The 17,744-nt window shown below is 35.6% G+C and overlaps 1 protein-coding gene across 1 annotated transcript in view; it reads left to right on the forward strand.

Annotated features, from left to right (window-relative positions):
• LOC131677038 (homeotic protein empty spiracles-like) overlaps window positions 1-17,744 on the forward strand; it is a 65,227-nt gene that overhangs the window by 1,302 nt on the left and 46,181 nt on the right. The gene's annotated exons all lie outside the window — the stretch shown is intronic.

Below are 17,744 nucleotides of genomic sequence, written 5' to 3' on the forward strand. Positions count from 1 at the left end.
AAAGCCATACTTAATTTCAACGGAAATTATGCTAATTCTCTGATTGTGTTGTTTGGGTAATGTGCTTCACTCGTGGTCTGTGGTCTAGTGAGGTCACCGTGATGTGGGTAGGTTGGATTGAAAAAAATACGTTCCTAGAGAATGTTTTTTCAACGTAGATTTCTATGATCAACTATTGCGGATGTGTTGAATTAAAGTAGGCGCGAATTCGGTACGATATCGTTGAAGAATTAGGAAACTAATCATTAGTATGGATTGCTAATTTGGCAGTAGTTGCAAAAATCGAAGAAGAAGAGTGCTTTCTGTATATAAATATTTATTTTTTCATCTAGCTTTCTATTTGCTAAAATGAAAAACACCTAATAAAGTTGAGTTCTTCATTTATTTATTTTATTTTATTTACACATCGATAGACTCTTGTTCTACTTTAATGACGGATACATAAACTAAGAGCATTTAAAATTTATCGCAGACAGATCAGTGACTCAATTTATGGGACGTCCCGTCAGGGATACCAGGTATATTTTTCAAATGTCTTCACATTTCATAAAAAATGTCTTCATTTGTCTTCAACGGCCAGGATTCTGAATCGGTTATTGATTTTGAGCCAGAAATCAGTCAGACATCCGAACAAATTTGTCTTCAAAATGAAAAACACGTCTTCACAACATTTCAAATGTCTTTAAAATGAAGACAAATCTTCAATTCTGGCATCTCTGCGTCCCGTGATGGTGGCATACATATTAGACTGGTTGTAATCAGCACAATCTTTACGCATGGACACACTGGGCTAAGATCAGGGAGGGGGGGGTGGTTGTTGGTTTTTGGGACCGAATTGTAGATAAATATAAAAACCTAGTAGCTACCAGCACTGTTGGCACTGAGAAAATTACAAAAAAGTTCGTTCATATTCTTTTGTCTTGAAAAAAGATGTGAGGGTCATGTCAGATATACAATCAGAGTGAAATAGAATACACCTTAGACTATTAATTCGAATATAGGTTTTTCATTTGTTACCGATAGAAAATATTAAAGTAATTTTTCGATATTTATGTACGTCTATAATCATCGGATTTCACACAGCCTTTGAAAACAATTACTATCGTTTGGTTACTTAACATATTCAGGGAGTCACAGTCTTCTTCCGGACCAACAGCAATACATTAGATTTAATAAAGATATCGCAAGATTTGAAATAGCAAACTTGGCAGTATAAGTTAGGTTCGGCAAGGTGAACTGAGGGTAATTGCGAATGACTTGGAGTAGACAAATAGAATAGCATTTTGCAATTTTTTTTTGGCAGGAATAGCGTATTTATTTAACCGCGCGGCTAGTTGAAATCGAAGGTGTGAGCCAAAATTCAAAGGTCTGCTGAAATATGGGGTAGGGCTATTAATGACTCCTAGCTGTTGTCAGTATAAATTCTGGATTGCAGGCAGTTGCGCTCCGGAAAAATCGACGAGAAAAATTCTTTATTGCTCATCGACCTAATTAGTTTCGTGACCTCCGCTCCACTGTCAACTTTAATCTTAACAAAACTAGGCCTAACGTGACAATTTGACACTATTATTTTTGTTTTTGGATATGTTGTTTGTTTTCTGAGATATGGGTGATTTTGTCAAAACACAACATGTTGTAAGCAAATAATTTTCGAGCAATGCAATTAAGTCGCGTTAAGTGCATATGAATAGAAAGCTATACCGTCATCGGGGGTTACTTTACGTTTGATGTTTTACATATTGTAGAAATACCTCCAAAGTCAGTGAAAAGATCCTTTGGAAAATAAAGATTGAACATGAGATATAAAGAACTAAAAATTGGCGTAAAGTCGCCCCTACAGCGACAACGACAAAACGTTTTTTTTTTCCAAAATCATGTTAACTTCTTGATTTATTGTTATGGATTGTGCTTGTTATTTACGTTTGAATGCAAATAAATGTCGTTCTCGTAAAAAAAAGTATTAGGAGATCCATTCTAAATTTGTTTCCCAATCTTCTTAATACAAGTATAAATAATTTAAAAAATTAAAAAAATTAGTCCCACTTTTACAAAAAATAACATTTTCGGAATACATAAATTACATAACAAAAAAAATGTTACAAAAAAATTTCCGTGGGCTGATTGCGAAAACGCCACCTTTATTATTCGATGTTTTTCCACAAATTTATAAAAAAGTTTCTGAATTATCACTGGTTGAAAAATGTCCAATTTGATAAAATTTATATAAATACTTCATAAAATTGAAAAACTCATAACTTGAAAAAATGTCATATTCAACCAAAGCAAAAACTTAATAATTTTAGGCTAAAGAATGTAAAAAAATGTGAAGGAACTAAAATTTTAATTGTAAATCTGACGTGAAACGATGAGCCCTGTGCCATGTAGTCCCGAAAAAAATTGTTTGATAGCATTTATAACTTTCACTGGGCCTTTAGCGTAAAATTGCTTTCTTTTAAGTTTATGGTTGTACTATCTAGCAAAGTATTTTGATATCGACTCCCAATTGTTTACATAATCTTTTTAACATGATTCTTAATATTAAAAGAAAATAATAAGTAAAAAAAAATTCCGTATGCTCATTTGAAAACGGAACTTTTTTCAATTATTTTTTTCTTTACCATGTACCGAATCGTTTCCGAGTTATTGAAAAATGTTCGATTTCATGAACTTCAAAAGTAATAACTTGAAAAAATATCATATTCAGCCAAAACAAAAAAAAAAACTTGTAAATTATTTTTATTCGAAGAATGCAAAAAAACATTTCGTAAGGAATTAAAATTTTGGTTGTATATCTCACGTGGGATGACCCATTTGTAGTCCTGAGAAAATTTTAAAAATATTTTTATTATGAGAAAACTATAACCAAATTATCTTCAAACCCTTAAGATGAAAGGATTTCGCTTCGAAACGTTGCACTATGGGAAGGCAGGTGACCAAATGTCGAAAACTACATCAGCTCCAATTCAATTCAATTCTACACAGATCGTTTATATATACTACAATTAAGGAAATTCTTGGGTATCTCATAAAAATATATGACTTAACTGGGTAATATGGATGTTTGAAGATGAAAATTTTGAAAGATTACATTCCACGTGCGCTTTTACATTCTTCGTATCTCCATTGAATTTTGAATGATACATAAGTTCAAATATGTCATGTGAAAACTAAGAATACTTTTTTTATTCAGTTCGTTTATTTGATAGGCACAAAAGCGTAGCTTGGCGGTGCCAAATTCTTTTGTTTTTACATTTTGGATATCTTAAAACTAGGAGGTTGCAATGTTGAATTTTTCTTTAAAAAAAGAGGAAATTTTTTACAGCTATCTTAAAACTACAAATATAATGCTATATAAAACAGCGGGATAAAATAGTTTGTTTGATTTTTTTGCATTATACAAAAGAGGGAACATAAGTTCTTTTACGAAAATTTTTACAGCTATTTTAAAACTAAGAATTCAGATTGATATATGAGAAGGGGAACAAGTTTTTATAAGAAATTTAACAACAATCTTAAAACGAGGACTACAATTTGATATACCAGGTAGGAAAGAATAGTTTTTTTAAAACAAAAATTCAGATCTCTTAAAACTAGGAATACATAATGAAAATTTGGTTTATTTTCAACATCGTTGTTGCAGGAGTTAGGAAGGGACAGAAGAGAGTAGGCAGACATGGGGAGAGGTAAGGTATTAGTTTGTATAGGACTCATTTATCCATACCTCCAGAACCAGAATTCCGAACAAAACAAGCCATTGGGATGACTGCATTGTAATCGATTTAATGTACGGTTTTGTGCTATCGACATAGCTTGGACACTTCACGTTATTTACTTCAATGCAAATGAATACTTTGAAATATCTACCTGTCTCATTCACGAATCGCATTATCTCGCTGTCGCGAACGAAGAGGTGAAAACGACAAAAAATGGAAACCATATAGGTGCATTGTATATTATTAGTCATTTTTTAAATAATATGATTTTTACAAACATTTCGCAACATTCTAAAACAATGGTTCTTAAATTCGTACGATTCGTTTTATTTATTTACTTTATTCATTTTTTTTATTTCTTTCAATTTCATTATTTACTTTTTTTCCTTTTATTCATTTCATGGAATTCATTCGTTTTGTTTATTTGGTTTATTTAAAAAAAGACTAATTTCTATACAGAGTGCGCCAGCTGGGTGTATCCTTTTTCAACATAGAACAACTCCGCCATTTCACAAGTAAACGAGTTTTTTTAGGAAATTTTATGCCATTTAAAGGTTTAAAATACAACGTCGATTTAATGACCACCCCCATTTGATACACAAAAAGCAGCTCTTTTGCGGGCATTTTGCATGACATTGAATAGCATTTCGGGCTTAATCGCAGCAATTTCAAATCGTATATTAGCTTTGAGCTCGTCAAGGTTCTTAGGTTTTCTAGAAAAAATTTTACTTTTCAAGTGAACACACAGAAAAAAAGTCTGGTAGGCTAATGAAGTATGATATTTTTTGTTTCAAGTGTTTCACCGTCGACACGTAGCTCATCAAGTTCGTGGCTGGCAAACCATTGTGTATAGGTGCAAAGTGTACTAAGAATGTAATGGACATTTCCACAATTATGTTGAACATAAACAGCCTCCGAGCCATAGTTTAGAGAAATGAGAAAGGCACAATCGCACCGCTAGGTGGATTAAAACAGGTTTTTACAGTTGGTAGAGGTAGAAAACATGTTTAATTCATCAAAAATTATCGTTTATTTGAAGAGATAACATTTAATAATAAAATTCACTTTTCGTTTTGTTTGACAGATGAAACCCGAAGCATAATCACTGTACTCTTGCGCCGTCTATTGATGATTCAGCTATAAATCGCGAATTCAGTTTGGTCCCCCATTTTATTATTTTCATTTGTATCAAGATGAACCAGCCTCCCTATAAAAATCTCGGTAGAAAATAAGAAAGTATTCCGCATTTCGCTTGTACAGACAAAATCGTAATAAAAATCATTTTCAGTACTTTTCTGCGCTAAGTTAGAATTTTATGATCACATCACAGCAGAGGCGGATCCAGAAACAAATTTCGGGAGGGGTCCGAAATTTCGATTTTAAAATAAGCATTGTACAATGTAGAAGCCTCTTTTAATGAAAATCAGTATTGGCGTTCAAATTTGGTTTGAAACGTTTTTGAGTTTGAAACTAATATAAAATACAAACTAATATAAAATTTCTCAACAAGTTGAAAAGTTTCGGGAGGGGTCCGGACCCCCAGGACCCTCCCCCTGGATCCGTAACTGCATCACAGTTTGATATAAGGTATAGAGAAAAATGATTTTCTATATTGTTTTGCTGTATTTTCCCTCGACTTACTCTTTTCCTAAATATAATTATTATTTTATAAAATAAAAATTGGTAGTATCTCAACTAAAATAATAGTTTTTTTTTATTACTTTCCTCGTTTAATTATTCTCAAATCATAAGTACGAGAAGGCAACTGATTTCTTTTTTTCGGTGTGTCCAATAGGGTACAGAAAAAACAGACGCACAATACTTCTATCCCTAACTGCTAACAATTAAACGCCATATCATTGCACATATGTCGCACCATTTTCCCTCCGGCGCCGAATCTATCACTTCTATTTATCAAAGCATTAACACACCATTCATGCATTATTACTTTTTTTACAACACACTCATTCGAGTGTCAACCCCATAAAAAGTGCTGTAATGCACAGAAGGCAACCAAAAAAACAGGATCGCGTAAAACGATCTGACATTTTCCACTCCCTTCACACTAGGCGTTATTTCGATCTTTTGAGCACACATTTTGATTGACTCGCCCGGACCCACAGCATAATATCAAATCCCCGCGCAGATTCATGCGTTCTCTTTCTCCTTCCCGTGTCATGCGCACACGCATCGCCCTACGGATCCCATCTACCGTTTCTGGGGTTTGATCTCGGGTGTAAATAATAATATTTACTTTTAATTTCCTCCCCGGGAAAAGGCGAAACGCATGCAAGTACAAGGTAGGGACAAAGCGCGACTCCCGGTCCGGTTCGGCAGGCAGAAGCTTCCAGACGGAAGAAATGGCAATAATCCCTCTTAGCTGGAAATTAGGGATTAATTTTTTAATTGGATTTGATTGAATTCTGGCATTTAGACCGGTGACGACGATGACGGCGGTGGTGGAGACGGTTGCTGTCTGGATAGTTTGGTCTGGCCAGTTTGATATTGCAGTTGGCTTGTTTTTTGTTGGTGATATTCAAACTAGTTTTCTTTAAATAGGGACTGGAAAATTAAGGGGATCATCTAGTCTCGAAGCCTGCAATTAAGCTGTTTTTTTGAAGAGTGAATTGCAAAGTATCTACTGAAAAGATTTGGAATTCTTATTTTTAATTTTGAAGATCAGAAGATGGCAGATTTTTCCGCCATTTTATGAATAAAAAACCTCTTTAATTGAAAAATTATCTCGAAAACTCAACGTAAGGGTTAGGCATTTTATACATAGAATGTGTATGCAAAGTTTGAAATAAATCGGTTGTAGTTTTTGAATGGCAGTTAACACAGAATTTTTATGAGATTTATCGTATTGATTCGGTAATTTCGGCAATTTATTTTCTGGACAGCCAGATGTCGAAAGCGTTGCTTATATTTAATTGGACAATTTTTATTAAAGATAGGGGAACGATTGTTTCCTTTATTTCGGCAAAGTTCGGATATCCTAGAACAATAAAAGAGAATGTCATGCGCGCACAGAACATGCGTGAAAATACTGGCTCCCGCGCAAGGCACCAAAGCTGTACCGAATCGAAAGTTTGAAGTTCACACAATCTGAATATAAAATTGGTGCTTTCAACCTTTTTGAGGTTTTCACCCTTTCTGACCGAACCGAAACAAAACTTATATCAATAGAAAGCCCATGCCGTAATTTGTTTAAAAAAATCGTTCCACACATACCATCAAATCTCAACCATTACAAAGTTATAACTTTTTGTGTTAAAACTTATTTGTCTTAAAATACCTCTAACTCAAAAAGTATACTTTGTATTTCTAATATTTTAAGCCCACTGGGAAGGTGAGAAAATTTCGAATTGAGTGATGCCCTCACATGCTTCAGCTCAAAAGTTTAAGTAGCCTTTTCAAAGTAGTTTATTAAAAATTAAACAATTTTAATCGATTTTTCGTTCATTTCTTGAAAATTGTAATAGTTAACCTTATCATTTTAATAATCTAGATTGTTAGTCTTGAAGAGCTGCATAATTCGTTCTTTGACATTATACACTTACCTTTTCTTATTTTCATGAATTTGGGTTATTCAACTTTTGTCTATCACTCCCTGAGAGGTTCTTAACCATGAACCAAACACCCTGTATGAATTAAAAGAGAAGTTATACGTTTGATACTGAGCAACAAGAAATTAAGAAAAGCAATAAAAAATATCCAATTTCTTCAAAAACACAAAGTTGATGAAAATGAGCATAAGTAAAATGCTTTTTATGTAGTTATATAGAACACAATAAATATTTTTCTAAATAACATTGTAAATACATTGTAATACGAACATGAAAAGTGAGCCCTATTGTGAATAACAAAATACTTTTTTAATATAAAATCGCAATACTTGTTCTGTTTGATTTCATTGTATGACGTCATGCTCGTTTGGCTCCGGATTTTGAAGGTTTGTTTGGTTCGATAAAAATACCTTCGCTGGGGTATTACTATGAAGGTCTATAATGAGCACCCGTTGCACTCGAACTCACACAACTGACGAAGTAAACAAATTGTCAAACTTTCTCGACAAACATATGATTACGGCCTAAAAGCCAACTGTCACAATTGGAATGGAAATTCCGGACAAACCGTAACTCGCAAATCACAGATGTTGGCAGTAGATAAAAGAGAAAAGTTTTCTTTATCGTTTACTGCTATGTACTGTAGTTGGTCAGTAACGGTTTGTCCGCAATTTCCTTTCAAACAAAGTTTTGACAAATGGCTTTTACGCCGTAATCATATGTTTGTCGAAACATAAACTTCATTCATCGTGAGTTAATTCGTGCCGTCATCTTGTAGAACTCAATTAGGCTGTGGCACGCTGACGAAGTCGAAATAAAATTGGATTTTACTGTTAGCCGTGTTTGCAAACATTTCTTCACAGCTTAATGGTGATGTTGGTAAACATGGCTCACAGTAAACTTCATTTTATGGCGACTTCTTCAGTGTGCAGTGCACACTGTGCACTTTTCGAATGAACCAGTTCAATCTCGGAGAGTAACACGAACCTTTCTCATTTCTCTACCACACTATAGTCTACTACTCACGCATGGCGCCATGTATTTCCTCTGCATACAGATTGAGTTTTCATTACTGTGCATAGTAGTGGTGCGCACTGGTTATGCGTTTTCGGGTAGATATGTCAATTACGGTAGCCATCTTCACTGATTTTTCTGTTTGATCACAAATTTACCATTTTTGGTAGCATATTTTTTCAAGGATGGCAAATTTTTCGCATTTTTGTGAAAGTTTCGCAAATTTTCACAGATGTTAGAAGATATTAGCATTTTTCTCAGATTTTGTTTTGGAAATGTCAGACAGGTTTTCAAAGATTTTTTAGGCAGTACAGATCATAAAAACATTCACTATGGACACTTATTACAACGCTGGTAACAAATCTCACCGCACCGCAAGTTTTTTGGTAGTGCATAGAACAGAAAAGCACTTACGAAACGCCCTTGCTTTAGACATGCTTTTAATTTCATACTATTTTCCAAAAAAATGTAACTTTCTTATAGATTATGGTCTGTTTTGGGGATTAATTCCAGAGTAATGCTTGGTGACGTTCTGACGAGTGGCCAAGGTTCAATTTTCATTGAAATATTATAAATTCAAAGTTTTCAAATTAGCCGATAAAACGAGTAATTGAAACTCTAAACTACTATAAAGCGGACACTTTTTTATGCAAAAATTGCCTTTTTTGAAGCCCTCCTAAAAATACAGGAAATGAAGCACAACTTATTAGTTATAATTTGCATTCAATTCCTTTTCCCGTTTACAATCGCACTATTAAGGGGTTATTTTCCAAAAAAAAATTATTGGCCTAAAATGTAGTTTAGGGTCTTGAAAATGATATACCAGAAAACCACAGACGTCTGCCAAATGTTCGAGTTTTCAATTCTGCCGCAACGCCATAGAACTTTAGTCGCGTTTTTCTCGAAATCACGTTTTTTGAGTTGGCTGGAAACATAACTCAAACGAATGAAATTTTGTTGTTTTGAAATTTTAACGGTGTGTTTAAAATTGATTTCTCCAGAGACGTACGTAGGATTTTATTTTTTTAGTTTGATAAATATTTTTTAATCAACAATTTTGTGTCGATTTTTATGACATTTTCAGCGTTTACTAAAAAGAGCGTCATTTCGAAAAAAATCAAGATATCGAAAAAATCCAACGTACTACTGTTATAAGCAATCGGAAAATTTTTAGTTTTAAACTCTAGGTTAAAAGTTACGGGGGATAGGTTTCCGGCTGTGGACCCTTTCCAAAAAGAGGCGTGTACGGGAAAAGGCTGCACAGCCGTCATCTTGTTACAGAATCACTGGAAAAAAAAATTTTTTGTGCTTCACAACTAGTATTATAAATTCCATTTGCCAAGATCTCGATTCACCTCTTTATGGCGTCTAGAAAAATTCCTGAAATACACCTATTTTTTCGTGTTCCACAGTGCACAATGGTCCAGGATGCGAATTTAACAGAAATTTTAACTTTTTGCTAAAATTAAATGACTTAGCCTTACAATATGTTTGGCAAAGTTATTGTACTTTGCAAGGCCCTTCTTTTTGTTTAAACCGATGCTAGGGTGGTTCTAAATTTAGCAATATTTAAAATAGAACTTTTTAACGGTTTGAGATAGAGCTTTACTGTCTTTGATGAAGTTGTAGAGCAACACATTTTAGACAAATTTGCTGAAGACGTGCAAGCTCTAGCTTTTATACTTTCCATTGCACGAGAAATTCAATTGTAAGCTTTAGGGTGTTCCTTAAAAATCGGTTTTATTTCTATAACTTTTGAAGTTTTTATTTTACGATAAAGTACCCTTTGGACAACTTGAAGATTATTTTAGGGCAAATAATTTGCTTTAAAACACCAACTACTTAACTTTTTTCGTTTTAAAGTTAGAGGAACTTTTATATAAAAAATATATCTTTTTCAAATAGAATTATCTTCGATTCGGGCACTGAACATTAAATACCGTTGCTTTCATATGATATAGCATGCTTTGTAGTATAGAACACCAAAAAATGGCAAATACGGATTTTTTTATATCTTGCAATATTTACTCAAAAAATAGTTTATTTTTAGTAAAAAGTATATATATATATATAACTTTCTAACGAGTGAAGCTAGAGGTTCAATATATTAAGACAAATTGTTTTCCTTCAAAATATCTGAAAATATTTCTAAAGTGATCGTAATGAAAAATCAAAACTGCAAAAGTTATACAAAGAAAACCATTTTTGAAGAAACACCCTAAATTTTTTTTTGGTAAATTTCTTGTAAACTGAAAAGTAAACGACATAGACTTTCAGTGTCTTCGACAAAGCTTTTTAAAACTTAATTTTCTTCAATTTTCTGGAAGACAGCGAAACTTTATCTCGAACTATTATAAAGTAAATTACCTGATTTTAAAAAATTAGAACCACCCTACCCACTATCTAAAATAATAGAAAAGTATTGTAAAGTGCAATATTTTATCATGAAAAAGAAACTACATTTTTTATATTGTTCACCGTGAAAGTAATTTAAACATATTAGAAAGAGTCAAAAACCAAATTTTTAATATAACTTTTTCAGTTTTCATATTTTTCCAACCCATCCTTCAGATGTTTTCCAGAGTTTTTGAAGACGAACATTTTCTACTAATGCATCAAAATTCTTGCTTTTATTGTTCAGAAGATATAATCACTTAATATTTCAAAAATAGATTTTTTTAAACCAATTTTACGAAATTTTAAAAAATATCGTATTTACCATTTTTTTGCTAAATTATAACTCTAATCATGACCTTATTTGTAGTTCAAAAAGAAATATCTTTTATTTGCCCCAAATGAGTGATATTGATAACCTTAGGGTCATTCGCCTCTTTCCGGGTTAGAGAAATCTCTTTTGGAAAAATCTCTAACCCTATGTGCAAGGTTGGGAATCGAACCCAGGTAAGCTGCGTACAAGGCAATCGATTTACCAACTACGCTATGCCCGCCCCGATATATTGTTATTCCAAACAACCCCATTTTTGGCGAAAAAGTGCTCATAACTTTTCAACGGAAATAGTTAGATATATGGTGCCATGAAACAAATTATTCACCTTGAAACAATCTTAAAGTTGTCTGAAGACTACTTGAGTTTTAAATGAATACAGCAAAAGTTATTTGAATAAAACTGTATTTCTAAGAAACACCCTAAGCTCCGACTTTAAATTAAAAAGTATGACAGATAGAGCTTACATGTCTTCAGCAAACTTTTCCAAAATTTGTCGTTCTAAAACTTCACTGAATGTCGTTTGGCTCCAGCTAGAATGATTGAAAAGTAATTTTTTTGATCTTGGTAAAATTAGAACCACCCTATCTGTTGTTTTAACAAAAAAGAGGGGCTCATAAACTACGAAAACTTCTCCAAAGACTTAACAAGGCTAAGTTGTTTAGTTTTAGTAAAATCTCAAAATTCCTGCTAAATTTGCATTCTGGACCACTGTGCAGTGGTGTAACCCCTTAATGCAGATTTTTTTACAAAAAAAAATGTCTAGAAATTCTTGTACCGCTCCAACACGTTTCGAGCGTAGTGATAGGACGCTGAATCAGGTCGAACAGAGCAAAACCGTTATGCTTCCTTATTAATGGCTAGAGTCGCTTCTGAAGGTAATTTTTTCTACTATACCGTTCATCGTTCCGGAAAAAGAGCGCTAATTTCACTACCTGCACAAATCGTTTGCTGGATTGAAAAATTCATGGCAACTTTCAGCATTTTCATCTTTCAAATATGCTCTGAAATTACAAACGTGAACTTATTGCCGAAACATCCCTATCGAGAAAATTGGCAGAAGCTCACCTTGGCGTTTGGCCGGGTTACGTTTTAAGGTTTTCTGTACAACACAGACTGACACCTGTCATTCTTTATAGGCATTGTGAACTCGTATGTTAGTTTGGCGAACACTCGTTGAAAGTCTTGGATTTGTTTCCACTAAGAACTTTTCAAATTCTTATTTTGCTTGACTATTGGGTCGATCATTTTAAGAACTAAATATAAATTTTTAAGTTTTCTTCAGATATAGAATTCTGGCTACGGTGGTGTACAGAAATGTAAGTAACAAATTAATATCGTAATTTTCTATATGAAATCAACTGGCCATAACAGTACAGATTTTAATTTAATCGACAGTTGTAGAAAAATCAGAGCAAAAATTTCGATTAGAACATGTTGGTGTTTTCTGTGTATTATAATATAGTAAACTGACGATTTAATTAATTTTTCTCAGATTTAACTAAACTAAGCATAAATGCAATTAAATATCAATCATTTGCTATCCGTGATAAACCACTTTCATGCTTATTATCGTTGTTTTCTATTTGCGGTGCACACCATGCACGAAACTCTGCAAAATGAGTGTGTTCACAATGTTACCAACTAAAACAGCAGCCCATTTCGTTTAGTCGAACCACACCGGTAAACGCATTGAACAAGGACCGTAAATTACCTCCCGCGGCATCGGCCACCAGCAACCGGGTGATTATCATGAACACTCACAACTAGCTCAGTTGGTGTCCATACACCCGGGATCAAATTAAAATTAAATTACAAAAAATCAATCATTTATAATTAACTTAACATGTTCAGATCCAAATGCACAGCCAGAACCGCATGACAGGCAGTCCAGAAAAAAAATCGCAATCCTCCAGTTCGGCAGCGCCGAGAGCCCGTGTGTTTATGATCAACGTTGAACACATTTGCCTGCTCTTTAGCATATACAATAAAAAAATACAATATAATTAAATAATTACATATCATTATTGCGCATATATTTATAAATGCAGACAGACACAGGAGCCCGCTAAGAAGGCCTCTACCAACACACCGGCAGACCCAAGACTCGCGAAGCAAGGTGGAACCACTTTTCCATTCGAGTTTTTTTTTTGTACTCTGTACGCTACGTGCAATAATTTGCAATTTACGGAGAAGTCCTCGACGGTTGCCAACTACATTTAGCGGCCAATAGCTGTTGTAGTGCAAACGAGCTAACTGAGAAAAAAAGTTCATTTCTGCTAAAACCCCGTTAATGAGGCCTGCCTGCCTGCATGCAGCCTCCTGCTTCTCCTCCATCCCCTTGGTACCATTCCAGAACGATTGTCGGATCAAAAAGTACCAGGTATTTATGCAAAACGTTTTATAAACTTGTCACTTGACTTGTCATAGTTAATGAGTTTTAATAAATATTTAGCTTGTTAATTAGTATTAATTCAATATTAATATCGTTGTTAGATTGCGTCGTTAAATGCGCCAGGGGAGGCTGCGTCATAAGACGAACGTTTGTCGATTGAATGCAGCACGCAAGTGGTGGTGATAAGTGGATCGATTTGAGCGATACAAAAGCTTCCATTCGCAGAAATCGATACAGTGGTACCAGGGTGGCTCCGTTCGATTGAACGTTTGACCGTACAAACCATTTAAAACTTAAAATGTTTTTATTTTGACGTCAAGTCTAAAGAATATAATTATTTTAATAAGGAGCTCCCAATTTGCCGAATAATCAGTTTTTAAAGCAAATATGAGCATAATCATAGAAATAATCTTACAGGGTAGGGCGTAATCACATTCAACTAAAAACAAACGGCGGACGGCTAAATAAAGGAAAAAAGCCATGGCATGTGTGGTGCTGGTACAGACTGGCCAGAAGGGTAATAGATCTGTTATCGCCTGTGTAAGATCAATCCCCTGTAACCGGCAAGCGGAAATTGTTTCCTAATTAACGCAATTTACTCATGCGAACCGTAGTAACCGGTTGCTTTGTTACGTAAGTTCGATCCAATGAGCATTAGTTCGGGCTGCTTTCATTCGTGTGCAGATACGATAAAGCATTAATCTGGTCGAGATTGGAACGGTTCGTTAGACTACGAGAAACAAATCCATAATTTTTCGCAACAGGGTCCCAACCAAGGAGGTGGGTGAATTACACTGTTTAAAATATTACTTCATGATTAGATTGCTACTGTTTTTCGGACAAAGCAGTCGAACTAAACAAGCAGTTGCAACTATGGAATTCAGCAATAAATGATTTTCTGTTCTTCTTCCTCCAATGTCGTAATTTAATTATTTATGTAACGTAACTTAGAAGCTGTAGAGTATAATTAACTTTAAATATCGATTAATTTATTACAATTTGATTTTCCAACTTGAACCCAATAATACCTTTAAAAATATACGCTACTGGTCAAAAGTTTAAGTTCACTTGCTTTTTTGAATTTTACATAATTAAGTGGGTTTCTCAGTAGACTATATCATGTTGCTACACGCTACTGGTCAGAGTGTAGGAGGAGGTTTGACGCCTTTAGGTTACGCGTAGTTTGAATCATTTGTTGCTTGCATGCCAAACGAGCAACATCATGACTATATCGACCGGATGGTACAGCAAGCGGTAGACGCCATGTACCTTCGGCAGTGGTGACATTAACCCGCATACTGCCAAACCGTGTTCGAACCTTTCTGGTGCCAGTACCTCTCGCAGCTGCCATCCCACTGTATGCAAAGTTTATAGTGCGCTCTTCATCATGCTATTTGACCGCCTTACCCGAACAAGTATAGAAATGTGACAGGTTCGCGTCGTGTACACGCGATCTGCAATGTGGGTGGGCAGGGTTAGTTCGGGATTGAGTTCAACACAGCAGAGTGCAACGTGTGTACCAAGGTGCTTAGAGTTATAAGGTGATCCGTCTTTGGCAGTAACTAGGTGAGGAGTGAGGTAAGCGTGCAGCAAGCTGCGGAGTAGAAAAATGACGGCGAGCAACTTTGTTTACATACTGAAATCCAAGCAAACATGCATAAGGATGTAGTAAACAATGTTGTTAGCTGTCGTTTCTAGAACCAACATGGCTGATCGGCGATTTCGAGGATCGTATCACCTGAGAATAAAAACTCCTTGGTGTGTACGCTGCTGGTGAGTCTGCATCGGTTATTTTTTTGCATGTGTGTGCGTTGGGTTGGAATTCTCATGTAAAAATGTTTTCTGCGATTTTTAAACACGTTTCATATTTCAGATACACATGATGCGCTTTGAAGTAGAATGTTTCTAACGTTTCAATATAGGGGCTCCGTTTCAAAATTTTCGGCTAGAATTTTACGGATTTTTTGAACGTGAATAACTGCCGTTGTTCTGAATAAAAAGTATATTTTTGCACTTTCTTAGAATGTACAATTACTGAAAATAACGGAAATAATGGATTTTGTGAAAGCAGTTATTATCTGCGCCATGATCGGTCCGTATAATGCGTTCACAATCAAGCCACACTAACTTTCGTTCGATGCTCCACCTCTTTGACGATGGAAGTAAACTGTTTTCGTTCGATGACCGGTTAACGTGAACTGAACCGAGCACACATTATGTTGTGGCCAAGGGGTAGTGTGCGAGGGACGCGAACGTTGATTTTATTGTCATTTGATGGCCAGCCCCTTTGGCTTCTGACGTAAATTGGAAACAGTACAAAGCTACACAGTACAGTACAGGCTATGCTATGTTCGCATATGCTCGCTATGTCTAGACACAGTAATAAAGGAAAGGTTCGTGGCGGTCTCCATTTTTCTGTCGGTCGAATCCATCGTTTGTTTAGAAAGGATTACTACGTCGAGCGTGTCGGTGGCGCGGCACCTCTCTACCTGTCAGTAGTGATGGAATATTTTGCCGTCGAAATATTGGAGCTGGCAGTAATCACTGCCCTTGATAGCAAGGAGACCAGGATCGTGTCCCGTTATCTGCAGTTGGCCATTCGAAATGACGAAGAGCTGAATAACTTGCTCCCCGGCGTGAACATTGCCGAGGATGGTGTGTTGGCCAGTACCCATGCCATTCTGCTGCCAAAGAAGAACGAAAGGAAGGTGCCGACTTGAACCGTTCTTTGTTGACAGGTGAAACGATGCATAGAAAAAAAACCCGTCATTTTCAGGGCGACCATTGTATTCGCATGAAGAGTTTTGATTTGTTATTTCTTCTCTCTGTCTCCTTCGTTGGTGTATTATAAAGGGTGTCCAACATCAAATTACATCGCGAAAAAAAAACGCTGTAGCAAGGAACCCATTGGGAATTATCTCTTGAAAATTTGGGTGGAAATAGTTTAGAGTGTATTGTTTACACTGTATTATTATCGCTGTTAGTTTTTCGAAAAAAGGCGTCACCCGAAAAGCAACGTTGATTTTGCATAAACACCTGGGAATTCTCTCATCTGGACATCGGCTATCAACTCGGAATTGTGCAATCAACAGTGAGTCGTGTGATTAAACGTTACTACCAAACTCTGAGCATCGAACGGAAGGAGAAATGCGATCAGAATGAATATTCTATTAGTGATCAGGATCACAAGCGTGTAGTGAAAGCGTTTAAGCGGAATCCCAATGCTTCGGCAGGGATGTAGGTGAATCGGTCCATATCTTTTGTTTGGAGAGCCAATGACAGAGAGGGACTGCATACGTACAGTGCAGAAGGCTCAAAATCGTGACGAACGGAAAAATAAGGTAGGAAAATCACGGGCCCGGAAACTGTACAACCAGCAGTTGACGAATCATCATTTTCCCATCATGGATAATAAGACTTACCTTAAAGCGGACTTTCGGCAGCTACCGGGGCTACTTACCGCTCAGCACAAGTTTGATGTTCTGGAGGAAGTAAGGAAGCAGAAATTTTCAAAGTTTGCCAATAAATACATGATTTGGCAAGCGATCTGCTTATGTGGCAAACGGAGTGCGCCGTTCGTGTCTACGCAGCTGTTCTTCTGCTTGCTTTGTTGAAGCAACACGAAGGCCCTACGATCTTCTGACCGGATCTAGCTTCGTGCCATTATTCAAATGTTGTTGAGCTAACTGAAATCAGAAGTGCATGTACCGAGGATTCGTTTGACCATGCATTATAATAGGGCTGATACAACACTATGATAATCTACGAAAACCAGGTAGCAATATGCCAATAAAACTAAACTCTTAAATATCAAGGTTCGAAGTGTACGTAACGCATGCGTTGTGAAAATAATGATATGACACCAAGTATAGTAACGAAAGACGTAAGTCCTACGTTAAAATATGAATCGGAAATGACTGAGTGCCAATAAGAAAAAGATCCGGTTTTTTATTTTATTTTTAAGCAATATATTAAATGGATTGCTCGGTAGTTTTTTCTCTATAAATTAGCCTATTAATTTTGTTTACTAAAGCATCTCGTTTTTGACGTGGAAAAGTATATATTTACTATTTCAGCAATAACATCTCGTGAAATTAGAATACAAGAATACAACTCGATTTTGCTAGCCACAAAAAAAATATTGTGAAGCTGACAAAATCGAAACCGCCCTGTACAGCTCACCGATTCATCGGTTCCAAAAAGGCGCCCGGAATAAAACAGGACCAGTTCTTCGACAGTGGAATGGTTTCATCGCACTTCAACAGCTAATTCCTCACTGCAAAGTGAGAAAACACCATTTCCGCAGGCTCCAAAATTGCCCAAACCCACGA

Source organism: Topomyia yanbarensis, chromosome 1, assembly GCF_030247195.1.
Source record: "Topomyia yanbarensis strain Yona2022 chromosome 1, ASM3024719v1, whole genome shotgun sequence".
Classification (NCBI taxonomy): Eukaryota; Metazoa; Arthropoda; class Insecta; order Diptera; family Culicidae; genus Topomyia; species Topomyia yanbarensis.